This window comes from Gossypium arboreum, chromosome 11 (genome assembly GCF_025698485.1).
Source record: "Gossypium arboreum isolate Shixiya-1 chromosome 11, ASM2569848v2, whole genome shotgun sequence".
Taxonomy (NCBI): Eukaryota; Viridiplantae; Streptophyta; class Magnoliopsida; order Malvales; family Malvaceae; genus Gossypium; species Gossypium arboreum.
Genome location: NC_069080.1, coordinates 32496581 through 32505732, shown reverse-complemented (window position 1 = coordinate 32505732; position 9152 = coordinate 32496581). Strand labels below are relative to the sequence as shown.

The 9152-nt window shown below is 31.3% G+C and overlaps 3 long non-coding RNA genes across 4 annotated transcripts; 2 read left to right on the top strand and 1 right to left on the bottom strand.

Annotated features, from left to right (window-relative positions):
• Positions 1–1078: 1078 nt before the first annotated feature.
• Positions 1079–2018, top strand: LOC108463188 (uncharacterized). The gene is made up of 2 exons (XR_001868022.2): positions 1079–1440; positions 1749–2018. It is a non-coding gene; the product is annotated as an uncharacterized LOC108463188 (long non-coding RNA).
• Positions 1295–3584, bottom strand: LOC128283661 (uncharacterized). Its single transcript, XR_008274058.1, has 2 exons — positions 3534–3584; positions 1295–2247 (listed from the first exon to the last, which is right to left on the bottom strand). It is a non-coding gene; the product is annotated as an uncharacterized LOC128283661 (long non-coding RNA).
• Positions 3585–5004: 1420 nt separating this feature from the next.
• LOC108462855 (uncharacterized) lies at positions 5005–7172 on the top strand. Of its 2 annotated transcripts, XR_008274578.1 has the most exons (3): positions 5123–5555; positions 5685–6011; positions 6993–7172. It is a non-coding gene; the product is annotated as an uncharacterized LOC108462855 (long non-coding RNA). The 2 variants fall into 2 exon arrangements; XR_001867952.2 differs by lacking the exon at positions 6993–7172 and having other exon boundaries at positions 5005–5555; positions 5685–5978.
• Positions 7173–9152: the final 1980 nt, after the last annotated feature.

The following is a 9152-nucleotide window of genomic DNA, read 5'->3' as shown; positions in this document are numbered from 1 at the left end:
ATATTGAGATTCTCTTGTTCCGAAGAAATAAAATATCATATCCAGCACGTTAGGATACGACATTTCAAATCCTCGATACCAAGATCATCTCACGATTTCCAAAACTCATGCATTGAAATTTTAAAAGGATATTTGGTTATTTGGTCGAACGGTAAATCAAAACCCAGTACGTTAGGGCACGATTTCTCAAATTTCCAAACACGAAATATTGCATTGTTTAAAAATCTTCCTTTTTTTATGAATTTGGAAGTAAATCAATGGATTATTAAAAAAATAATATACGAATCGAATGCTACAATTTACAAGCACCGCATGATATGCCATTATTTCAATGACAATGTGAACAATCGAAGATACATGAAATAAATAAAAACAATAGAATATCAAGGCATGCACATAGAGGGATAATACTAACTTAAAGAAACGAAGAAATAAATAAAATAAATGCACAAATAACAAAAGAGAAAATTGTTTATAAAAGCATTGAAAATTTGAGAACCACTTTAAAATACAAATGAAGTTAAAGGTACATCTTGTAATGAAATATATGAAATAATATAAATAAAGATAATAATGGTAAAAATATATGTACAAGTAAAATAAATATAAGAAAAATAGTAAAGTAAAAAAAACTAAGTAAAGTAAAAAAACTAACACTTTGGAGTTAAAATCCTAATATTGAGTAAATGAATGAAAAGTTTATAAAACAATTAAAATAAATATACACAAAGGTAAAAATAAAAGAAAAATATAAAAAAACAATTATAAAAAGTGAAATAAAAAAGATTAAATAAACAAGATAAATAACAAATTGAATATCAATAAAATATTAAATCAAAAACTAAGACTAAATAAATAAATAATGAAGCAACAAAATAACAAATGAACTATTTGTATAAAAGGTTAAATAAAACTAGGATTGAATTGAAATCAGAATAAAATTTTGGGGTATAATTTATAAATAAATAAATAAATACTAAAAGAACTAAAATAAAATACGGACAAACCAATGGGATTAAAAATGCAAATATTCTAGGTTCCCAAAATGCAACATTTAAGCACGGATTAAAATGAAACTGACACAAAATTCCTGGGCAAAATTAAAAAGTAAAAGGGAATGAACAAGGGCCTAATCAAATAGCAGCACAAAAGGGACGGACTGATCACGCAAATTACCTATTTAAGGCGGAAATGCGCGGATCCAGCACCAAAATTTTATTAAAGATACATTTATGCTATTGCTATAGTAAACAAAAATAATAATAATAAAAATCAAAGATTTTCCCCTTTTCACAATTAACCCTAAAAGCTTAAAGGGTTTATTCCTTTCCCTTTTCTTCTCCTGGAGAAACTTCCGTCGCACCACTGGACCACCACCATACTTGGTGGCTAGCAACTCACGAGAATGAGCCTTTCGACCTTGTTCCAAGATAGGTTCGGGTATGCTCCTTTCCCTTTTCTTTTCTTTTATTTTCGGATCTAAAAAAAACGAAAGAAAAGCAAAATTAAAACTAGATCAAAATAGCAAAATCCCTGGAAATCACCTTATCGAAACTTTTTTTTTTTATAGAATCTACGTGGGTATCTGTATTATATTTCTGTGAAAAGATCCCCTTACACTGTTTACAATCGGTTTTATATAGCCGTAATAAAAATAAAAATTATAAATTTCTGATTTTCTGCTCTATTTGTTACTGCTATTTTTCTTGCTGTTATTTGGCTGTCAAATTTGTTATTCTATTTTGCAGGTACAGTTGGAGGGTGGCGCGTGTGGAGGACGTTGTGGAAGTGGCTTGCGGCAGCCCAAAGCTAAGGTTACCCATGCTGAAAATTTATTTGTTTTTTGGGCCATTCGGGCCTAAGTTTTAAATCATTTTGGGCTTGTACTTGGGTAAGGTTTGGTCTGTAAAAAATAGGCCAATCGGGCTGTGTTTTTGTTGGACTTTGGACCTTATTTTGTTTGTTATTTTATTTTATTTTTGTATAATTTATGCCCAGGCAGATTGGTCCGCTTACAATATTGATCCTATTGCATCACATATTTCATACCAAGAACTCATTCATATACACAACCATAATCAAGCCCAAATCACATGGCTAGATTTATACATCACAAAACATAATCAAAGTACTTCTAGCCTATACATGCCATAATTTAATAATCACATTTCCAAAAGGTACCAAAAAGAAGTTTGATAGTGTGGTGATGATCTTTGACGACCCCCGAGCTCCCGATAGCTTTGATATCTATAAAACAATGCAAACACACACCAAGTAAGCTTCCAAAAGCTTAGTAAGCCATATACAAATAAACTTAACATTCAAAACATGAAAGCATCATCAAATTACATATACTCCATTGTCAAATACAATTACAAACTACATAATTCATATACATTTCCCATATACTCAATTCATTTGCACATATAGCATACTTTCTCATATTTATACCACATATCATCACTTGTACATATACTTACCTTTTATTATCAAACATAGTATACATTTCAAACGTACCTGAATCGAATACACAACTCACATATTCATTCCTTTCTCGGAATGCCTGTTGAACCATTCAGAATCATAAGGACACGCGGATAACTCGAAAAACTCGTACAATGCCAATGTCCCAAACGTGGTCTTACATGTAATTAAATACCGAAACCACTGTCCCAGATAGGGTCTTACACGAAATCAAATACGATGCCAACATTCCAGATGTGGTCTTACATGTAAATCATAAGTCGATACCAACGTCCCAGACGTGGTCTTACACGAAATCACATATCGGATCCTATGTCATGACATATGTATCCTAACTATTCCTATGGTTCGTACGGGGCTTTTCGGACATTTAAACTTTCTCAAAACTTTCTCGGATTTCATATATTCAGCTTATATCCATTCACCACAATTCAAATATCATTTAAGCAATAATAATTCAATTTAACACATTTATTTGTATATTGACTTACCTCGTACAGATTTAGATAGACGAAATCAGCTACTCGACGACTTTCAACTTTCCCCAATCTAATTTCGTTTTCTTTAGTTCTTGATCTATATAAATTCAAATTTAATCTTTTTATTCACCAAATCATTCAAATCAATCCACAAACACACATTTAGGGAATTTTACAAACTAGCCCTCACATTTTCATATTTTGACAATTTAGTCCCTAATCACAAAAAAAACAAAAAAACATAAAATTTGCATACACTTATGCTTAGCCGAATATTCATAGCACTCATACAAGTCAACATATTTCATTTATTTCACATTTTAGTCCCTTAATTTAAAATTTTCACAATTTAGCCCAAATTACTCAAATTTATCAAAAATTCAAAGACAAAACTTAGTAATCTAACACATATATTTAATTTACTATGATCAAACTTCATAAAACTCATAGTTTCATCAATGGCATAACTCAAAATCATCAAAAAAATCAGAAATTAAGACATGGGCTTAGTAAGACACAAAGCAACGATGACAAAAACATAGAATTATCGAAAACGGATAAAAAACAAACCTTTAATCAAACTTTATTGAAAGAAGAGAGAAGAATTGGTGAGTAAGGGATGAATGAAATGGGTTAATGGCTAGGAGTATTTATACTTCTAAGAAGTCCCTTTAGTTTACTAAAAATAGCATGTCAATCCCTTTTTTTTTTTCTCTCATACATGGCTGACCCCTTGAATTGAGGAAGAAAGGTAGATAACTTTACTAAATTTAGCTACTTGATTGCTGCCAAACGTATGAATGTTTGACGGAAAAATACTACACTAAAAATATCTAAAATAAAGCAACAGTGTTCGCAAGTATATAGGTCAAATTGTAATATAGTAATGTGTTACAACGAAACACAAGGAAGTATTTCGAGGATCGTATCTAAGGGGGTTGAATTAAATCTATTGAAAACCTCTGTACAACAATAAGTCCAAATATTAATAATTAACTTTTATATTACAATAAATCATAAAATAGATGAATATCATAAATTAAATAACTGAAACAAATAAAAACAAATAAAACAAAAACAACTAAATCAACTAAACCAATTGAGAAGATTAACTCGTTTCAGGGGTTGTAATTAACTTTGGATTCGAGTTTTAAGGTAGATTAGCTATTAACTAACTAGTTATTACCTCTCGGCCTCTAACTAGTAATTAATTGGTTGATACTCGTTTATCTCCCGACCTCACATTGTCAACTAGGATCAATTAGGATTTACTAAGCAAACCTTTCTCTCGAACATGTTTAACCTTTAATTACTTCCTAGGTTTGTCAAGCCTAGGGTTTAAGGAACTAATCCGATTACCAAACCTTTAATCCTCCATTAATCATTTCCCCATTCACTAATTAATCTCCCTTAAAGGAATTAGCTACTCATGGTTTTCATAATCTCAAACTCAATTATAAATATGTAAATAACAAGATTAAACCGAAAGAGAAAAGAGATGTAGAATAATCTTGATTTGTATCGATTAAGAGCGAAATAGTGAATCTCTCGATTAGAATAACAAATCTTTTCACTTGCAAAGGAGAATAAATTGGAATAATTCAATATTGTAAAAGAAATCTAGGATCGAAATCGATTCCAAAAGAAAATAACAAGCGTTTTAGAAAAATGAAGGAAAACTAAAACTAAATCCTACTCCTAAACTACGAAGGTTTTTTGATGCCTCTAAAATGAATTTTTTAGATAAAAACCCAAGGTCTTATTTATAGAAGTGTTAGTAGCCCAAATTAGGTCTTCAACACATCCTAGGTCTTTGTATAAAGTTGATTGTGCAAACTAAAATAGCTTCAAAATACTTGGGCACCACGTTGATCCTATGTTGCTTTATACACAAGCAATGGCATGACATGATAATAATTTTATGCATTCTTGGGTTCGTGTTGTGCTTTAGCAGCTTGGGAAGCTTGAGCCTCACTCGTGTCACCCCTTGATTTTTTAATGTTATTTAATGTGTTTTTGTTAGCAAAAATGAGTTATTGGTCTAATGGTTAAGTGTTACTGAAATTATTTTTGAGACCGAGGTCGATTCCTTTCCCTAGCATATCTTTATTTTCACCTTATTTTTGCTTCCAAACCCTAAAGTGTGTCCTCCATTAGCCTAATAAAACCCTAGTATAAATTTTCTTTTTCATGTTTAGTCTATCTCCTTTTTACCTTACTTGCTCATTCCTGTTGCCGCCCCCATTTCCCTTCTTTCTCTCATCTTCTTCAATTTTCTCCATTTTTCACTGTTTTGCTATCCCTAAACCCTGGTTTTACTTCTATTGTGTCACCCCTTTTTTTCACCATTGCTGCTAATTTTTTTTTACTTTCTACTCATCTCTTTTCTCTCTATTTTTTTTTTCTTTTGTGGTCGAACCTTTGCTTAATTTTTGTCCCCATTTTTGCACCATTATTTCCCTCATCTTTATTCATTATTACCGTTGTCGAAATCAAAAGTTGCATTCTGGCTGAAGCTGAGTTGCCCTTTTTTTGGTGGACATTTGAATTTTTTGATCAATTGTCATCTTAGATCTAAAATTCCGTGGAAGAGTAAGTAAATACTAAAATCAGATCTGATATCGTATCTCATTTATTTTTCCTTGTGTCAGTTGAATCTTATAGTGGTATTTGACTAAATTTTACCTCTTTATTTATGTGTATTTCGTATCCACGTTTCAGATCTGAAAGGAACCGATCCAGATCTGAACTATAGAGGTGCTTTGGACAATTGATAATGCTTTACGGACGTGCATTGATGTGTGTGTCCTAAATATTTGTGATCGATGTGTGTGTGTATGTGCGTGTAACCCTTATTATATGGTTGAATGTATGAATGGTCACTACATTAGCCTAATGTACATATGTTTATTATGTATTGGTCAAATGTATGGAGGAGCCATCTAGTATTTGGCCAATATGTGTTTTGTAAGTTTTTTGAATATGTATGCATGTTTTTTACAGGTTGGCCGAAAATGTATGTTTTCTTGTGCTATGGTTGAATGTCAAGTAAGTGTATATGGGTGGTCGATTGTGTGGTGAATGTTAAAAGACTTAACCAATTGTGTATGCTCACAAGTTGAGATTAACTAAATGCCATGAACCTTAAACTATGAAAACCAAATGCCTTGAGCCTTGGCTATGTAAATTAAACTCATATGTGCCCCTATCTGTTATAGCTGAATCTGACCTGTGCTTATTTCTATGATTGGTTGAATGTGCCTAAGGGTTGTCTACTAAAACTGAATAGGTATAAACTACTAATGAATGATACTATATTGTTATTACTTGTTTTACTAAATGCATGAGAGCATGCCTACTATTTTGTATTTACTGGTTGCATGTAAAGCACACCACTGTTACTGAATCAGTGATCCAATGTTAATACATACCACTAATATGTACTGTACCTGATTCTATCATGCATATTATGTCATTCTGTTGCATGAGGTTGGGAAGATTGGTGACAGAGGAATTCTGTGGAGTTTTGGCGGTTTATTCGTAAATATTAGAGTTCTAGTTGTTTATTAGCAAATATGGGAGTTTTGGCGGTTAATCCGCAAATACCAGAGTTCTAGAGGTATAGCAACAACACTAGAGTATTGTTTAGAGTTCTGGCTGTTCATTCGCCAACTTTTTACTGGCGGTTTAACCAAAAATCAATGGCAACTAATCTACAAACATTTACTGTTGCTGGTGGTTTATCCATGTTAAGCTATGGCTCTTACTGTTTTGGTGTTCGAATGATGAGTTCTGGGGAACTCATGGTGTGCAGCGGATGGATGGGTAGGAAATTTTGTACCATTTCATATGAGCATGCCCACACATATAAAATTATATTTTTATGATGCCATGCTCTATTGTGATCTCTGAAATGTTGTTGGATATATGTTTTACTTTAATTTTACTGTCTATATGTATGTATACTGTTTATTCCGTTAAGACTCACACTGAACTTTTTAAAGCTCACCCCTAACTTTATCTATACAGATAATTCCCAAGCTTAAGATAGGATACAACATTCAGAGGTCTCGTCTCGAATTTATTTAATAAAGTATTTTTAATTTTACTTTATTTTATTATGGTTTTTGGGACTGTAATTATGTTAATTATGGACTATGGCATGGGTTTGTTTTTTTAAGGATTTTGCATGCATGGAACTTTGCTAAAGATCGAACAATTCTAATAACTAGCTTAATGTTGCATAAAACACAATTTTTCGTATAAAATTAAAGGCATCACCTTTTTTTGTTGCATAATATTGAAATGGAGTTATAAAGGCAAAACGACAAGATCAATTGAGTTTTCTAGAAATGACACGATTTTTAATAAATTGACTATGAGTTTTGGCTTAATAATCTGACATTTTGGTAATCCAAGGAAAACTACTCAAACTTTTTCTAAAAATTGGACAAATAAATATTTCAAAAACTAAACGGATTTACTAGGCCATTACGGTGGTCAACCTTCAGAATTCAGCCATAACGCCTGAGTTCCAACATTCCTACGTCTATTAGGTCCTAAATTAAGCATCCTACACACTCAATTACACAAATTAGAACTATCTAAGGCCCATGTCTTCCTAATAGGTCACTAACACTCACAAAATTGTTTAAAAACACTTATTTTATTAACTTTTACTACCTAACTACTAATCACTAAAAATGCAATAACTAATATTAAATTGCTAGAAAACAAGCTCTTTAAGTGCGGAAATATACTAAAATTACTACTACATTTGATGCCAAGTCAAATACCTCCAAACTTAAGTCTTTGCTTACCCTCAAGCAAACTAAACAAAAACAAAAACAAAATAGAACTAAAAACAAAACAACTAAAAATAATAAATAAACATGCAAGAAAACAAAATGTACTTGAACTAGTATGATACATGAAATTAAATAGAAATATATGAATAAGACAAAGTAAATAAACATATAACTTTAGCATGATATACAATTGACTCATAATTTCTAAAATTAAACAGATTAGTTCACTAAGTTACAAAGTAAACAAATAAAAGAATATTTAAGTACCCATATATATATATATGTTGTCGCATGACTACGTGCAAGTGTAGACGGTCGTACAAGTAATAAATAGTGAGTGAAAGAGTATCGTCACCACAGGGACTGTTGATTGAGTTATTTTAAAATATAATTTTAATCAATTTGGTTAAAAACAAAATAAAAAGAGAATAGTGATGACTAAAGTTGCAATTTAAGTTATGAATGTAATCAGTTTTCAACTACCCACAAAATAAAACAACATGCCTTGCATGAAATAATCACAATAGAAAATAGACACAAGTGCATGAAATAATCACAATAGGAAATAGACACAAGGAATAATGTAACACAACATGAATAGACTAAAATAAAATATTTCACTTTATCAAGAATTCATTAGTATTCATAAAAGAATATCACGAAAGGCTCGTGGCAATATGAAAATTCATTAAACCCATTTGATTAAGGCATAAGCCTCTCCCGAAGTCCTATTTTGTTCCTAAGTTAATTAGCATATCCCTATGTCATAAAAATAACTTAGAAATCACCCTCCTCAACAATTACACAGTTTATGCATACAACAATTATCTTCTGAAATCGTCGTGATATGCACCATTTAGGTCTTATGTCTATTAACTATTACCTCTTCCCAGATTAAATAGTTAATTCAATTACCTACAAATCTTGGTCATACATTCACAAGTATAAACATGAACTAAACTTAAATGAATGAAATAATCATTTGAACAAAATATTTTAAAAAAAATACCATTGAAATCAAATTAAGATTCATATTTATTTTGAATAAACAAAATTAAGTCATGTCATATTAAACTAAAAATATAAAGACAAGATGCAATCATGTCTCTCGACATAGAAAACAATAAATTAACAATAAAGATAAGGGTAAGAAGGAGTACTCGAGGGGGGCCATCCACTGCCATTTCACAGTGCGAAGAGTAAACAACTGAATGCATGGGGCTATTTGCAGCTACTCCTTGCGACTTCCCATGGTGGCTTTCCTCCGTATATTTAAGTTAAAATTACCTAAACAACTTAAGTCAATCTTCTAGCTGCTCTCATTTTGCCAAGTGATTGCCTTATTCTATGGAATCAAAGTGTTTAACAATCTATGAATAGG